The following is a 17,042-nucleotide window of genomic DNA, read 5'->3' as shown; positions in this document are numbered from 1 at the left end:
GGCCAAGCCCAAATAGAACAATAAAAACAAGACAAGTAACCAATAAAACCAATAATCAAACCATAAAAACAAGTCATAAAAACCACATACAAGATAAAATAGTCAAAGGATTAGAAAAAAAGTCTTATGAGGAACAGCCTAGGATGCTGCATATGTTTAAGCTTGCAGAAAAGAAGGCTGAGAGAGAACATGAAAGCTATGTTTAAATGTTTGAAAGGCTGTCATGTTGAAGGTGGAGTAAGCTTGTTTTCTCTTGCTCCAGAAACTTGGACATGGGGCAATGGATTCAAATTGCAGGAAGAGATTCCGCATAAACATTAGGAAGAACTTTCTGACAGTAAGAGCTGTTCAACTGTGGAATATGCAGTTTCAAAGCATGGTGGGATCTCTTTTTCTGGAAGTTTTTGAATGGCCATCTGTTGGGAGTGCTTTCACTGCAGGAAGCATTGCAGAGGATTGGGCTAGATGGCCCTTGTGGTCTCTTCCAATATGACCACTGATACCATGAAAAAAATATTTTATGGTGATATAGATAACATTGGATTTACTGGTGGGTCTTTGAGGGGGCCCCTGGTAGCACAGTGTGTTGAAGCGCTGAGCTGCTGAACTTGCGGACCGAAAGGTCCCAGGTTCAAATACCAGGAGCGGAATGAGCGCCCACAGTTAGCCCCAGCTCCTGCCAACCTAGCAGTTCAAAAACATGCAAATTTGAGTAGATCAATAGGTACCGCTTCTGTGGGAAGGTAATGGCGCTCCATGCAGTCATGCCGGCTACATGAACTTGGAGGTGTCTATGGACAACGCCAGCTCTTCGGCTTAGAAATGGAAATGAGCACCAATCCCCAGAGTTGGACACGACTAGACTCAATGTCAGGGGAAAACCTTTACCTTTACCTTTACTTGGTAATTTAAACCTTGACTTGCATGGGAGGGAAAGGCTCCAGTAGCTATTCTGCCGCAGGCTGCAAAATCTCTTGGTATTGCTATGCAAAACCAGTTGAACAAAAGCCCCCTACCACTGTGGGTTATGGACCACTCCCAATAGCATTCTTTAGGTCTGTTCAGCAAAAATGCAAGATCAAATGCAAAGGCCTTGTCTGTCACTGTTAAGGAACATCTGAAAAACCTTTGAAACAGACTGGATTTTCCAAGATGCAGTTTTAAAACTCATACACTTCCATAACAATGGGCAAAATAAGGACGCTGGGGTGATCTGTCCTTAGCTGGTGCACTTATTTGTCACAAGAATGGTATGTTTTAAAATATCCTTTGTGCTTTGTCTCTTTAGGAAAGGTTCTTGTGAAAGAATGAACTTTATGATTTGGCTCTTTAGGAAATGTTATTGCAAAAGACAGATTTGCAAGGCCCCGTGTCATTGTGCCTTTGGGTCATTTTGGACTCATGGTGAACCCATCATGGATTTCTTGTGGCAGAATTGCTTCAGAGAGGGTTTGCTACTGTGATACACTGAGGCTGAGAGAGTGTGACTTACACAAAGTTTCAATGGCTGAGAAAGCATTCAAACCCTGGATTCGAAGTGTCAAAGGCAAACTTGGGACCTCAAGGTGTTTTGGACTCCAACTCCCAGCATTCCTAACAGCCTCAGGCTGAGGGGGGAAAGGAAAGGGCCTGAGGCTGTTAGGAATGATGGGAGTTGGAGTCCAAAACACCTGAGGGGTCCAAGTTTGCCCATTCCTGATCTACACTGTAGAATTAGTGCAGTTTGACACCACTTTAGCTGCCATGGCTCAATATGATGGAATTAAGGGACTTGTCGTTTGTTGAGGCATGAGCACCTTTTGGCAGAGAAGGCTAAAGACCTTGTAAAACCACAACCTCCATGATCCAATTAAGCCACGGCAGTTAAAGTTGTGTCGAACTGCATTAATTCAGCAGTGAAGATTTTTTTATCACGTCAGAAGTGACCTGAGAACATACTGCAAGTCGTTTCTGGTGTGAGAGAATTGGCCATCTACAGAGACATTGCCCAGGGGGCGCCTGGATGTGTTACCATCCTGCTGGGAGGCTTCTCTCATGTCCCCACAAGCTAGAGCTGACAGAGGGGAGCTCACCCCATCTCGTGGATTCAAACCGGCAACCTTCAGGTCAGCAACCCAGCCTTCAGGTCAGCAGTCCAGCCAGCACAAGGGTTTAATCCATTGCTCCAGTAGTGTAGATGCAAACAATGTATTTTAACACAAGGTATTCTACTTGGACATTAAAAAATATTTAATGGGTGAAAAACTCACAGTTATGAGTATTTGGAATAACAAGGGTGGGAGAAGGTCAAGCTGGGAGCTGCAGTCATTTCCCTTGGGATCTCCACCCTTCCCGGTCTCTGAACCCACACCAGGAATGTCCATGTTTCTAGTCCAGAGCAATACCTAATCGGTGTGAGATCATCTATTTGTTCATAGGCAGCCTTAAGTCCCCAGTCCAATGACTTTCATTTCTATCCATTCAGCAGTATTACTGGAGATAATGCAGATGTGGCAGAAGAGGACATGTGCATTACAGACCAAAATAAACCTTATGAATGCACTCAGTGCAGTGAGAAAGAAGGGATACCCAAGATATTTTGATGCAATAGAGCAGGCATGGGCAAACTTCGGCCCTCCCGGTGTTTTGTTGGACTTCAACGCCCACAAATCCTAACAGCCAAATTGTGGGAGCCCAAAACACCTGGAGGGCCAAAGTTTGACCATGCCTGCTATAGAGGGGAGGTGGCACATGGATTTTGTAGTTTGATGAAGCACCAGCACTCTTTGGCAGAGAAGGCCAAAGATGTTATAATACTATAACTCTCATAATTCCATGACATTGAGCCAAGGCAGTTTGAATGGTTTCAACTCCACAGTGCAGACACACCCAGGGATAGCACAGAGTCAAAAAGAAAGAATTTGACAGATGTTTGCTGTTTATTTATGAAGGATTTGAGAACAGATGGATTCCATGCTTTGATTAATAAAACATGGCGGAGAACTAATAAACGAGGGAGGAGGCCTGCCCTTGGGTTAGGAAGACTGCAAAACTCTGTCCAAAGAAAAACAAGGGGAACAAAGGGGATTTGTAGTGCTGAAGGTTTTGACAGTTTTGACTGATGCAAAACAGTGGGACATTTTAATGGCTCAGAGAAGAAGAAAAAGAATGAACACAGTCCAGTTTTGGAGAGAGACCTAAATGTCATCCCAGCTGGGATGAAAATATAACACTCTCCAGGCACGGAAAGGTAGCGAAAAGGGCAAAAAAAGGACCAATAAACCGGTTTAGCTGAGATTATGGCTGCATTTCCCACATTTCTAATTGTTGAGGGCACTATTCCTTTCTGAATAAAGCCAGAACTATGTACCCATTTTAATGCTCAAGAATGCTTCTACTTTTAGAAAATGAAATGATTCATTCTCAGAACAGCCAAACATCTACATCTCTGCTCTGTTTCAGACTTAGGAGCAAACTATAGCACTAGGTAATGCGATTTTTGTTCCTGAGTTATGAATGTCATTTCCTAATTGGTTCTATCATAAAACACAGGAAAAGTTTATTAAACTTCAAAACTTAGTTTTTGCGGGACGTCCTGCAACACATTTTGCTATAGTTTTACCATGAATATCTTGCAGGGTCTCAACCAATTCAACATAGTTTATAGCCTGATGACGTTGACAAGGTTCTTGGAGCGGTGAGGGCGACCACTTGCATCCTAGATCCTTGCCCATCTTGGCTTATCAAACTCGCCGGTGGGGGTCTGGCTGATTGGTTTACTGGTATCATCAATGCCTCTCTGCAGCAAGGGCATGTTCCATCTTGCCTTAAAAAGGCAATTGTGAGGCCCATTTTAAAGAAGGCAACTTTAGATTCATTATTATTGAACAACTATCGGCCAATCTCCAACCTCCCATTTTTGGGCAAGGTCCTGGAGAGGGTGGTTGCTTCTCAGCTCCAGGAATTCTTGGTTGAAACCGATTATCTGGATTTGTCACAGTCTGGCTTCAGGCCTGGTTATGGGACTGAAACGGCTTTGGTCGCCTTGGTGGATGACCTCCGCAGAGAACTAGACAGGGGGAGTGCAACCCTTCTGGTTCTCCTGGACATCTCAGCGGCTTTTGATACCATCAACCATGGTATCCTTCTGGGTCGGCTCTCGGGAATGGGTCTTGGGGGCATTGCTTTGCAGTGGCTCCGCTCCTTCCTGGAGGGTCATTCCCAGATGGTGAAGCTGGAGGACACCTGCTCGGACCCCTGGCCTTTGACCTGTGGGGTCCCACAAGGTTCCATTCTCTCCCCCATGCTTTTCAACATCTACATGAAACCGCTGGGAGAGGTCATCCGGGGCTTTGGAGTTCGGTGCCATCTTTATGCAGATGACACCCAACTCTACTACTCTTTTCCACCTAACTCCAAGGAAGCCACTCAGACCCTAAACCGGTGCCTGGCAGCTGTGTCGAACTGGACGAGGGCTAACAAGTTGAAGCTTAATCCAGACAAGACAGAGGCCCTCCTGGTCAGTCGTGGGACCAATCGGGGTATTGGGTGGCAACCTGTGCTCGATGGGGTTGCACTCCCCCTGAAGGCGCAGGTCTGCAGTCTGGGGGTCCTCCTGGATTCATAGAATCATAGAATCATAGAATCATAGAATAGTAGAGCTGGAAGAGACCACATGGGCCATCCAGTCCAACCCCCTGCTAAGAAGCAGGAAATCGCATTCAAAGCACCCCCGACAGATGGCCATCCAGCCTCTGTTTAAAAGCCTCCAAAGAAGGAGCCTCCACCACGGCCCCGGGGAGAGAGTTCCACTGTCGAACAGCTCTCACAGTGAGGAAGTTCTTCCTGATGTTCGGGTGGAATCTCCTTTCCTGTAGTTTGAAGCCATTGTTCCGTGTCCTAGTCTGCAGGGCAGCAGAAAACAAGCTTGCTCCCTCCTCCCTATGACTTCCCTTCACGTATTTGTACATGGCTATCATGTCTCCTCTCAGCCTTCTCTTCTGCAGGCTAAACATGCCCAGCTCTTTAAGCCGCTCCTCATAGGGCTTGTTCTCCAGACCCTTAATCATTTTAGTTGCCCTCCTCTGGACGCTTTCCAGCTTGTCAACATCTCCCTTCAACTGTGGTGCCCAAAATTGGACACAGTATTCCAGGTGTGGTCTGACCAAGGCAGAATAGAGGGGGAGCAGGACTTCCCTGGATCTAGACGCTATTCCCCTATTGATGCAGGCCAGAATCCCGTTGGCTTTTTTAGCAGCCGCATCACATTGTTGGCTCATGTTTAACTTGTTGTCCACAAGGACTCCAAGATCTTTTTCACATGTACTGCTGTCTAGCCAGGCGTCCCCCATTCTGTATCTTTGCATTCCATTTTTTCTGCCGAAGTGAAGTATCTTGCATTTGTCCCTGTTGAACTTCATTTTGTTAGTTTCGGCCCATCTCTCTAGTCTGTCAAGATCGTTTTGAATTCTGCTCCTGTCTTCTGGAGTGTTAGCTATCCCTCCCAGTTTGGTGTCGTCTGCAAACTTGATGATCGTGCCTTCTAACCCTTCGTCTAAGTCGTTAATAAAGATGTTGAACAGAACCGGGCCCAGGACGGAACCCTGCGGCACTCCACTTGTCACTTCTTTCCAAGATGAAGATGACGCATTGGTGAGCACCCTTTGGGTTCGTTCGCTTAGCCAATTACGGATCCACCTAACTGTAGTTTTGTCTAGCCCACATTTTACTAGTTTGTTTGCCAGAAGGTCGTGGGGGACTTTGTCGAAGGCCTTACTGAAATCTAGGTACGCTACATCCACGGCATTCCCTGTATCGACCCAACTCGTAACTCTATCGAAAAAAGAGATCAGATTAGTCTGGCATGACTTGTTTTTGGTAAATCCGTGTTGACTATTTGCAATGACCGCACTTGTTTCTAAGTGTTCGCAGACCACTTCCTTAATGATCTTTTCCAGAATCTTGCCTGGTATCGATGTGAGGCTGACCGGACGGTAATTGTTTGGGTCGTTCTTTTTTCCCTTCTTGAAGATAGGGACCACATTCGCCCTCTTCCAATCTTCCGGGACTTCTCCTGTTCTCCAAGAACTCTCGAAGATAATTGCCAGTGGTTCTGAAATAACTTCCGCTAGTTCCTTCAATACTCTTGGATGTAGCTGATCTGGTCCTGGGGACTTGAATTCGTTTAGAGCAGCCAGGTGTTCCTGGACAACTTGTTTCCCTATTTGGGGTTGGATTTCCCCCAATCCTTCGTCCATTCCATGTTGCTGAGGTTGAAGATGGCTTTCTTTTTGTGAGAAGACCGAGGCAAAGAAGGCATTAAGCAGTTCTGCCTTTTCCCTATCCCCTGTCGCCATCACCCCATCTTCTCCTTGCAGTGGCCCTATCACCTCCTTTTTCTTCCTTTTTCTACCAACGTAAGCAAAAAAGCCTTTTTTGTTGTTTTTAATGTCCCTGGCAAGCCTGAGCTAATTTTGCGCTTTAGCCTTGCGAACCTTTTCCCTGCAGGTGTTGGCTATACGTTTGAATTCTTCTTTGGTGATTTCTCCCCTTTTCCACTTCTTGTGCATGTCACTTTTGAGCTTTAGCTCAGTTAGAAGTTCTTTGGACATCCATTCTGGCTTCTTTGCACTTGTCTTATTTTTCTTCTTTGTTGGCACTGTTTGCATTTGCGCCTTGAGTATTTCACTTTTGAAAAACTCCCATCCATCCTTAACTCCCTTGTTTTTTAATATCGGCGTCCATGGAATGCCGCTCAGTAATTCCTTCATTTTTTGGAAGTCAGCTCTCTTAACGTCCAGAATGCATGTTTGACTTGTCTTAGTTTCAGCATTCCTTTGTACTGCAAACTGCAAGAGCACATGGTCACTTGCCCCTAAGGATCCAACGACTTCAACTGTATTGATCAGGTCTTCCACATTTGTTAAGATTAGATCAAGAGTTGCTGATCCCCTTGTTGCCTCTTCTACTTTCTGGACCATAAAATTGTCTGCAAGGCAAGTGAGGAGTTTGTTGGACTTTGTACTCTTGGCTGAGTTTGTTTTCCAGCAGATATCGGGATAATTGAAATCGCCCATGACTACTATATCTCTTCTTTGTGCCTGTTTGGTCAGCTGTTGACAGAAGGCTTCATCGAGTCCTTCATCCTGACTTGGAGGTCTGTAGTAGACACCCATGACAAGATCTTTTTGAGTCCCGGTTCCCTTGATTCTTATCCAGATGCTTTCAAGCTGGTTTCCCGGATTACAGTCTTGCATTTCTTCTGCAATGTAACTGTTTTTGACATATAAAGCTACTCCCCCTCCTCTCCCCTTTGTTCTATTTCTGTGGAAGAGGTTATAGCCCTCAATTGCTACATTCTAGTGATGGGAGTCATCCCACCAGGTTTCAGTGATGCCTATGACATCGTATGTGTGGTGCTGTGCTAAGAGTTGGAGTTCATCTTGCTTATTTCCCATGCTCTGGGCATTGGTGTAAAGACATGTAAGCCCCTGTGACCTCCCCTTGAGCTGTTTATTTGGGGTTATTGTGCTTTCCGTACTTGGTCCTTGCTGTGTTTGTGCAGCCCTCCGTTTAGCCTTTTGGCGGTTCCCTGTGGTCATGGGTAATATAGTGTTCACCAGGCTGTTGTTCCCCTCCCCCAGTGGATCTAGTTTAAAGTGCGCCTGATGAGGTTTGTGAGTCTGTGTGCAAAAAGATGTTTTCCTACTTGTGTGAGATGCACCCCATCACTTGCCAGTAGTCCATCCTCTTGGAAGAGTAGACCATGGTCAAGGAAGCCAAAATGCTCCTCTTGACACCATTTTCTGAGCCAGTTATTGACCTGTATTATTTTTCCGGCCCTTGTAGAGCCGTGTCCTACAACGGGGAGGAGGGATGAAAAGATCACATGTACATTATACAGTTTTAGCTTTGTTCCCAGAGCTCGAAAATCATTTGTGATCTTTTGAAAAGTATGCCTAGCGGTGTCATTGGTACCTACATGAATCAACATAAGGTGGGGAGGGTGATGGGGCTTTAGGAGCCTGCTGAGCCTCTGAGTGATATGGTGTATTTTTGCCCCCAGGAGGCAGCATGTTTCTCGAGCCATCCCATCCGGTCTGGAAATGATGGCTTCCGTTCCTCTAAGGAGAGAGTCGCCTACAGTCAGCACAACCAATGATGGATGTTGGTTCCTCCTTAGCTTCTCCTGAAACATAGTGCCTTCCAAAGAGGTTGCACTACAATTCCATGACCAAACGTGTTGGCGATTTAGGATGATGGGAGTCAGAACCCAGCACATCTCAGCTGGGGAAAGGACCGAACTAAGCTAAACATCTCATAGTTACTAGTTAGCAGTTCAAGGGAGAGTAGCGGCTAGAGGCTGAAAATACAAATGGATTCATGCCCCACTCCGAACTTAAAAGAGACGCTCCATGAATCATAGCCTATAATTAGACCGTGTGGTTTATGAGACTTCCAGCTGGAACCTTTTTTAATGTGGCTAAATGTATGAGCTGGCAAGATTGCCTGTCAGCTCTTACCTCAGGCTTGTTTAGGCACATGCCATAAACTTTTTATTAGAAGGAGTCTTGACGCAATGTCTTGGGCGCCAACGGACTGAGATTGAAACAAGTGTCAATTCAGCTAATGGTCCCTTTCTGGCAGACTTAACAGAAACCGGACTGTTTTCAAGGATGAACTATAGTACTACGATTCTAATTATTTTGCGCTATGAAATATTGGGATTTGCAGTTTTGGAAGGTGTACTTATACTCCTTTACTAGAAAACACTCTAGTACCTCAACAAACTGCAAGCCTCAGGACTCTATAAAGTGGAATAATAGTGGGAAAATTGTGTAATGTGAATGGAGTCCTGAATTTCTGCCATCTCTATACTCAACCCTGAACAAAAAGGAAGGTAATGGAAAATCATTTAGGAAAAAGAGAAATAAAAACGGCACTGATTCAGATTTGGGGAGTGGACAGCAATATAATTTCAGTCCGGAATATTAATAGGGATGAATTCAGGGCAGCTCCCAGGCTGAATAATCTGAATTACAGATGGGTTATTTCGGTGATGCAGACAGGTCCTATGGGACTCTGGAAAGGGACTGACTGGGCAGAGCTTTGAACACTTGCTTTTTTAAAGAGCTGTAATCTAAAATAAACATTCCAAGCTTTGCAGAAAAGATCATGAAATTACACTGGGGCAAAAGATCAAGGCTTCAGGACCCATGTTATCAATCTGTTTTACCTTGGACTGGCGCCACTTTGGTAGGGAGGCACCTTTACTATTGTTAAAGTTTGGATATAGTACCATGTTATCAAACTGTTTGAACCTTGGACTGGTGGTTAATGTTTGGAAATATCAGATCAAATCCAGCGGAGGACAGATTTCGCTCCTTGAAGCAGAACAGCAACTGAATGGCATTGCCACACCGCCTCCCAGATTTCAAGAAGTACCAAGGCCAGGCAAACAATATTGGGTCCCATTGGAAAGGAACATGAGCCATAAATAAATAAAATTTGGCATGAGAAGCAGATGATCCTTCCCCTTCCTAGACAATTTTGAAAAACTAGAGTACTGGAAATACCTGATTCCTTGCTGTTTAATTATGACCCCAGTTCTCCAAAATAGGCTGCCTAATGATAAATTGGGAAAGTTTGAGGGTGGGGAAGAAAAAGGGGCCTCGGTGCAAAACTCCAGCTGAACTGAAATACAAAAATGGAAGTGATCCGTACAAAATCAGAATATACAATTTCTGCCATGTCAGATCAATGCAAAACTAGGAAGGAACATTTTTAGACTGCAAACCCCAGAATCTCTAACTTCCATGTGATAATTGGCTAGGGATTCTGGGAGTTACAGTCCAAAAGAATAATTTTCCTAAGCCAGCCAGTAGTTCAGAACCATGGCATGGGTGTACTAATACACCTTATGGAGACCCCATCACTGGGTTTTCTCACCAAGATGTGTTCAGGAGAGGTTTGCCTTTGCCTTCCTCTGAGGCTGAGAGAGTGTGACTTGAAAGAGTCACCCAATAAGTTTCCATGACTGAGCAAGAATGGTCTTTAGATTTCTAGTCCAGTACTCAAACCACTACACTATGCTGGCTTTTCTATAAAATTATAGTGTGATATTTAATCTTAATCACCATGGCAACATCCTATGGGATGCTGACATTTGAAATTTGGTTGAGGCAATAAAGCTCAGTGCTGAGGATTCTAAATATCTCACCATAATCTGCTAATCCCAGAATCTCACAGAATAAAATCACAGCAATTAACGTGGAATTATAGTGATAGACCCTCAACTTTCCATGTCAGGAAGGGATTTTTCTTGGATGCAACGTTAAGGCTGAAACATCCTTGCAGAGCAGATATATGGCTTCCTGTTATGCAAACAGAGGAAACAAACTGCATTAATTCTACACAGTGTAGATGTATCCTTAGATTCTTGTCAATTCACAGATCCTCAGTCATTCTCCAGCCTCACATCTCATTGATTCGCTTCTTGTGTTGTGTATGAGAACCAAGGCTGGAGAGAGACTGAGCATCTGTGAAATGGCAAGAATCCAAGGCTACCTCTCCACTGCAGACTTCATGCAGTTCAACATTATTTTGGTGGGAGTTGTAGCTTTACAAAATTGCTAGCCTTCTCTACCCAAGAGTGCTGGTGCCTTACCGAACTACAACTCCCAGGGTTCCACAGCACTGAGCCATAAGCAGTTCAAGAGGTCTCACACTGCATTCATTCTACAACACAGATGCACCCCAGTATTCAGTGTGAATCCACATTTCACAGATCCTCATGAACAACACATTACACTACATAACAAAATTTGAAAAAAAAATCTGTTCCTAGCTTGAAAGTGTTACTTTCTGTTTAATTGTGTGGTACACTTACTTTGAAAGGAGTTGCTATACTCCAGAAACTTCGTTTTTGTGGCTGCCACAAACTATGTTGAATTGGTTGAGTCTCTGTGAGGTATTCATTGAAAAACTATAGCAAAATGTGCTGCAGGATGTCCCGCAAAAACAGTTTCTAGCAATTTAATACAATTTTTCCATGGTTTTTTTTAAAATCATAGAACCGATTAGAAAATGACATTTATAACCCAGGAACAAAATAGTGTTGTACACATAAATCCAAACACACATACAAACAAAACCGAAAACATTTAAAAAATGCAACATAGAAAGAAACCTGTTGACAACTAACCCGTTAAAGGGAGGGCCTCCTGTTCCCAGGCGGAAAAAGAAGAGACTTCTTTGCATCACAATTGCTCTAAAACATTGAGGCATGCAACTCCACAAAGGAATTACAGACCTACATTTTATACTATGGGAAAACAAGGATACAAAGGACACATCCAGAGTAACACAGGAGAGGATGTGGCCAACTGCCAGTTTAAAACTCCGCAGAAACAAAACCCAGCGGGCCTTGCAGGAAGAATGCCCCTTTTGACCCAAGCCAAGCGATAGGAAGACCATCTGGCTACAAAACAAAACACCTTTCTGGATTGTTTCCCTGAGTGGCTCATATCTGAGAACTGAAAGGAAGCCAAGGTTCAGAAAGAGCAGAACCGGTGGGCCTTTTGTCACATTTGCTAAAGCCACACTATTGTTGCATTTGCTAGTGGCCAAGAGGGATTTGTGCAAAACAAGGCCAATCCATATGGGAAACGCCAAAACAGCTACAACAAGGCATTCCAGAAGAACAAAATACCAGGGCAACCTGGAGATTAAATACCAGGTTATGGTGCCAAACTGGAATGGAGTTGAAGGTCATCACGCAACCTCTGATTTCAACATTTGGCAAAGATGCTGCCTGCTTGGTCTGATGCTAATCTGTTCAGCAGGAATCAGATTTAGATCCAAGGCTGCATCCACACTGTAGAAAGAACACAGTTCCACACCACTTTAACTGCAATGGATCAATGCTATCAGATCCCGGGAGCTGTAGTTTAGTGGGGCACCAGCATTATTCAGCAGAGAAGGCTAAAGCTCTTGTCAAACTGCAACTCCCATTATTTCATAGCAAAGATCCATGGCAGCTAAAATGGTGTCAAAGTGCATTAATTCTATGGTGGACGTGCACCCTGGGCCATAGGTAAAAATAAAGGTTTTCCCCTGACAATAAATCCAGTCGTGTCCGACTCTGGGGGTTGGTGCTCATCTCCATTTCTAAGCCAAAGAGCCAGCGTTGTCCATAGACACCTCCAAGGTCATGTGGCTGGCATGACTGCATGGAGCGGCATTATCTTCCCGCTGGAGTGGTACCTATTGATCTACTCACATTTGCATGTTTTCGAACTGCTAGGTTGGCAGAAGCTGGGGCTAACAGCGGGTGCTCACTCCGCTCCCCGGATTCAAACCTGCGACCTTTCGGTTCACAAGTTCGGTTCACAAGTTCAGCAGCTCAGCACTTTAACACACTGTGCCACTGGGGCACTACTGGTGCACTGGGACAACTCCTATTATTTCATAGCAAAGATCCATGGCAACTAAAGTGGTGCTGAACTGCATTAATTTTATGTTGGATGTGCACCCTGGGCCATACATGTCCCAGAACTAATTTTTCCAAGCTATGCACACAGCTACCAGTGGTTCTCAACTTGTGGGTCACCAGATATTTTGGCCTTCAACTCCCAGAAATTATAACAACTGGTAAAGTGGCTGAGATTTCTGGGAGTTGTACGTCAAAACACCTGGGGACCCACAGGTTGGGCTAAGCCATGGCTTTTAGGAGTTGCAGTTTTACAAGGTCTTTATCCTTCTGTACCAAAAAGTGCTGGCGCCTCATCAAACTACAAATCCGAGAATTCTATAGTATTATGGGCCGGGCTGTGGCGCAGCTGGCTAGTAACCAGCTGCAATAAATCACTACTGGCCGAGAGGTCATGAGTTCGAAGCCCGGGTCGGGTTAAGCCCCCGACCATTAAATAGCCCGGCTTGCTGTTGACCTATGCAGCCCTGAAAGACAGTTGCATCTGTCAGTTAGGGAAATTTAGGTACGCTTTATGCGGGGAGGCTAATTTAACTAATTTACAACATCATAAAACTGTCAGCAAAACACGAGAAAAGGAATGAGGAAGTACAGCCACTAGTGGATGGTGAAGCAACAGCTCCCCCTGTGGCCGGAATCGTGAAGCTGGAAAAAAATGTTAAATGCCTCTATGTCTGTCTATATATGTTGTTTGTCTGTTGGCATTGAATGTTTGCCATATATGTGTTCATTGTAATCCGCCCTGAGTCCCCTTCGGGGTGAGAAGGGTGGAATATAAATACTGTAAATAAATAAATAAAGCCTTGCAGTTAAAGCGTGAGGATGCCTGCCACAGATGTGGGCGAAACGTCAGGAGATAATACTTTTGGAACATGGCCACACAGCCCAGAAAACATACAACAACCCTGTGATCCTGGCCATGAAAGCCTTCGCCAACACACTGATATCAAAGTAATGGCGAATTTCTAGCCATATAAAGGCAGAAATTAGCACAGCCGTACTAATGCAGCACTCTTAACAAACCACACACATCTCACAACCTCGGACCCAATAAAGAGGGTGTCAAAGTTTACAATCCCAGTTTATAACTGATTCACAATTTGTGAAGGCTGCGGCTTGGTCTGAAGCATGTTTCCTGCTGCCGCAAGCCAAGCTGGCAAAATAACCAAACAGCTGATGTTTCACCTCTAAACTAGATTTTTTTTTTTTTTTTTGTAAAATGCCAGCCTGGTGTCAGGAAGAAAAAACAAACAAACCCAGGAATCCCTGTGGTTATATGAGCAGGAGTGTTGCTAGATAGTTCAATTCTCCCAATTCATTCTACAGTGTAGATCAGGCATGGGCAAATTTGGGCCTTCCAGGTGTTTTGGACTCCAACTCCCATCATTCCTAACAGCCTCAGGCCCCGCTTAAGCGGCTGAGGGGGAAAAGGAAAGGGCCTGAGGCTGTTAGGAATGATGGGAGTTGGAGTCCAAAACACCTGGAAGGCCCAAGTTTGCCCATGCCTGGTGTAGATGCCCCCAGTGAGAGAGGGAAAAAAATAGGACTATTACAACAAATTATCCAGATTCACAACAAAGTTACAGAGTAAAGAAACAATACAACAAAGTTACCAAGTAAAGACAATTCCAAAGAGCTGATTTGTAAGCATAATGTAAGAGTGAATGCAGAAATGGAATCTACATGACCTTCATGAGGACTAGCATCCTTTTAAAAAAAAGCATCCATACAAACTCACCTACTTCCACCTGCGATCCAAGGGGAAAAGATCTTCTGCTTTACTCTGCAGTCTCTCCCTCTATCGCTTCCAATGGATGGCTTTGTACTGGGGAAGCCTTTCAAATCCCCCGCCCACTGGCTTCCCTGGGTCCTAACGCTAGTAGTCCTACCTCTGTCCCAAAAATATGTATGCACTCTTTAAGAGCTGAATACAGGTTAAGTATGCCTTATATGACAGGGAACTCTGGTGTGGGCTAGTCCATGAGGTCACAAAGAGTCCGAAACAACTGAACAAATAAATAACAACATGCCTTATCCTAAATGTTTTGGTAGGTACCAATGAAATCAATTTTTTAATTTTTTATCTCCCGATTCAGGAATATTTTAATACAGTATATATATACAGTAGAGTCTCACTTATCCAACATAAACGGGCCATCAGAACATTGGATAAGCGAATATGTTGGATAATAAGGAGAGATTAAGAAAAAGCCTATTAAACATCGAAATAGGTTATGATTTTACAAATTAAGCACCAAAACATCATTTATACAACAAATTTGACAGAAAAAGTAGTTCAATACACGTTAATGCTATGTAGTAATTACTGTATTTACAAATTTAGCATCAAAATATCACAATGCATTGAAAACATTGACTACAAAAATGTGTTGGATAATCCAGAACTTTGGATAAGTGAGTGTTGGATAAGTGAGACTCTACTGTAATGAGATCTCTTGAAGATGGGACCCAAGTCCAAAGGAAACATTCAATGTGTTGTCAAAGATTTTCATTGCCAGAAGCACTGGGTTGCTGTGAGTTATATTGCCATGTTCCAGACATATTTTCTCCTGACGTTTTGCCCACATCTATGGCAGGCATCCTCACAGGTTGAAACTATGCAAGGGAGGTTTATATATCTGTGGAATGTCCAGGGTGGGAGAAAGAACTCTTGTCTGTGAATGTTGTAATTAATCACCTTGATTAGCATTGGAAAGTCTTGCAGCTTCAAAGCCTGGCTGATTCCTGCCTGGCAGAATCCTTTGTTAGGTGTTAATTGGCCCTGATTGTTATTTAAGGTAAAGGTAAAATTTTCTCCCTGACATTAAGTCTAGTTGTGTCCAACTCTGGGGGTTTGTGCTCATCTCCATTTCTAAGCCAAAGAGCCAGCGTTGTCTGTAGGCACCTCCAAGGTTATGTGGCCGGCATGACTGCATGCAACGCTGTTACCTTCCCGCCAGAGTGATACCTATTGATCTACTCCCGTTTGCATGTTTTCAAACTGTTCTTTATTTACAGTCCTGGTTTTAAGGTTATTTTTTTAATACTGGTGGCCATATTTTGTTCATTTTCATGGTTTCCTCCCTTCTGTTGCAATTGTGGATTTCAATGGCTTCTCTGTGTACAGCCCAGAAAACTCCGCAACCGAGAAAAATTCAATGCTTGGGGCCGGAAGTGTTCTGTATGCCGGGTTTTCTGATTTTAAAATACATGCATATGGTACATCATGAGATCTCTCGGAGGTAGGACCCAAGTCTCAATGAGAAATTTATTTATACACATTATGCACAATATTTTGAGTATGAAACAAAGTTTATGGACATTGCATCACCAGAAAGCAATGGTGCCGCTGTCTCAGCTAGTGCTATGCAGGCAATTTTGGATTTTAAAGGGATGGTCATTCTGTATTAGCTATGGTGATCATTTGAATGCTGAAAAAATAAATGCTGTAATGTTTATTTATTCTAAGTTACAAACTTCCATCATGCCTTGTGGGGTTGCCATAAGGTATAGAGTTTGCCATTAGCTAGTAATGTTTTGAAGGCACTCAACAACAAGAGGATTTGTTCAGAGTAGATTTGCTATGGCTTGCTTTCTGCTGAGAGAGTGTGACTTGGCTAAAGTCACCTAGTGGGTTGCCATGAGTGAGCTGGAATCCAAGCTGTGGTCTAATATTTCTAGATTTATCCCTTTTCAAAAAGGATCAGGAATTGGGAGATTTTAAATTATTGTGTTTGGGCTCTGAAGAGGGAGGGACACCTTCCAGGTTCAGCAGCTGGAGCAGGTTCTGGGATCAAGGCAGCTGGCTATTTTGCACCAAATGCAAAACATCTTTGGATTGTACACAGAGATTCTTGGTATTAAAAACAGGGTGGACCTGTACTTGAGGCACAGCAACACCCATTCATTCTCTCTACGACTGGATTAAATGATGTAGGAGGCATGTTTTCGGAGCAATCCAGGCCTGTTCTCTCAGAGGCCTATACCATCAGATGAGCACAGATATAGCATTTTTCTGCTCGTAATGCTTCATAAAGATCTACCGAAATCTAGCAATGGCTCATAAAAATGAGGGCAAATCACCACAATGAGAAACCTGACTCCAACCTGACTTCCAGTCTCCAAATATCTAGCATTGCCCAGATTGAGGATGCAATTGCAACACAGAATTAATATAGTTTGGCACTGCTTTAACTGCCATGCCTCAATCTATGAGAACCTGAGGTTTGTAGTTTTGTGAGGCACCAGCACTCTCTGGCAGGGAAGGATAAAGATCTTGTACAGCAACAAGTCTCAGAATTCCCTAGCATTTAGCCAGGGTAGTTAAAGTGATGTCAAACTGCATTAATTCTGCAGTGTAGATGCACCCTAAAAGAAGAAAAGATACTTCCCACTAGTTGATCCCATACATATTGTGTGTCATCAGCAATCATTCCTCTGAAGGTGGCAAGTCTGCTCTCAAAACAAATTCTTTTACTTTAGACTTCACTTTCTTTTTGCACATGGTACTGACATGTTTCTGTCTGTTGCCCAAGGGTGAGGAATTCCTTGATGAGTGAGTTGTTTATACCGA

General features: G+C 43.8%; 1 protein-coding gene across 2 annotated transcripts in view; it reads right to left on the bottom strand.

Moving 5' to 3' along the window:
- hsd3b7 (hydroxy-delta-5-steroid dehydrogenase, 3 beta- and steroid delta-isomerase 7) overlaps positions 1 to 14,307 on the bottom strand; it is a 49,449-nt gene extending 35,142 nt beyond the window's left edge. The window contains exon 1 of one of the 2 annotated variants that reach the window (XM_008115400.3): positions 14,208 to 14,307. The gene's annotated coding sequence lies outside the window, so the exon portion shown is untranslated. Of the gene's footprint in view, positions 1 to 11,182; positions 11,351 to 14,207 lie in introns of those variants that run through there. The other variant, XM_062984013.1, reaches the window with a different exon arrangement.
- Between the last annotated feature and the right edge of the window lie 2,735 nt (positions 14,308 to 17,042).

This window comes from Anolis carolinensis, chromosome 6 (genome assembly GCF_035594765.1).
Source record: "Anolis carolinensis isolate JA03-04 chromosome 6, rAnoCar3.1.pri, whole genome shotgun sequence".
Classification (NCBI taxonomy): domain Eukaryota; kingdom Metazoa; phylum Chordata; class Lepidosauria; order Squamata; family Dactyloidae; genus Anolis; species Anolis carolinensis.
Note: the sequence above shows the minus strand (reverse complement) of the source record. Positions and strands in the feature narration are given on the sequence as shown.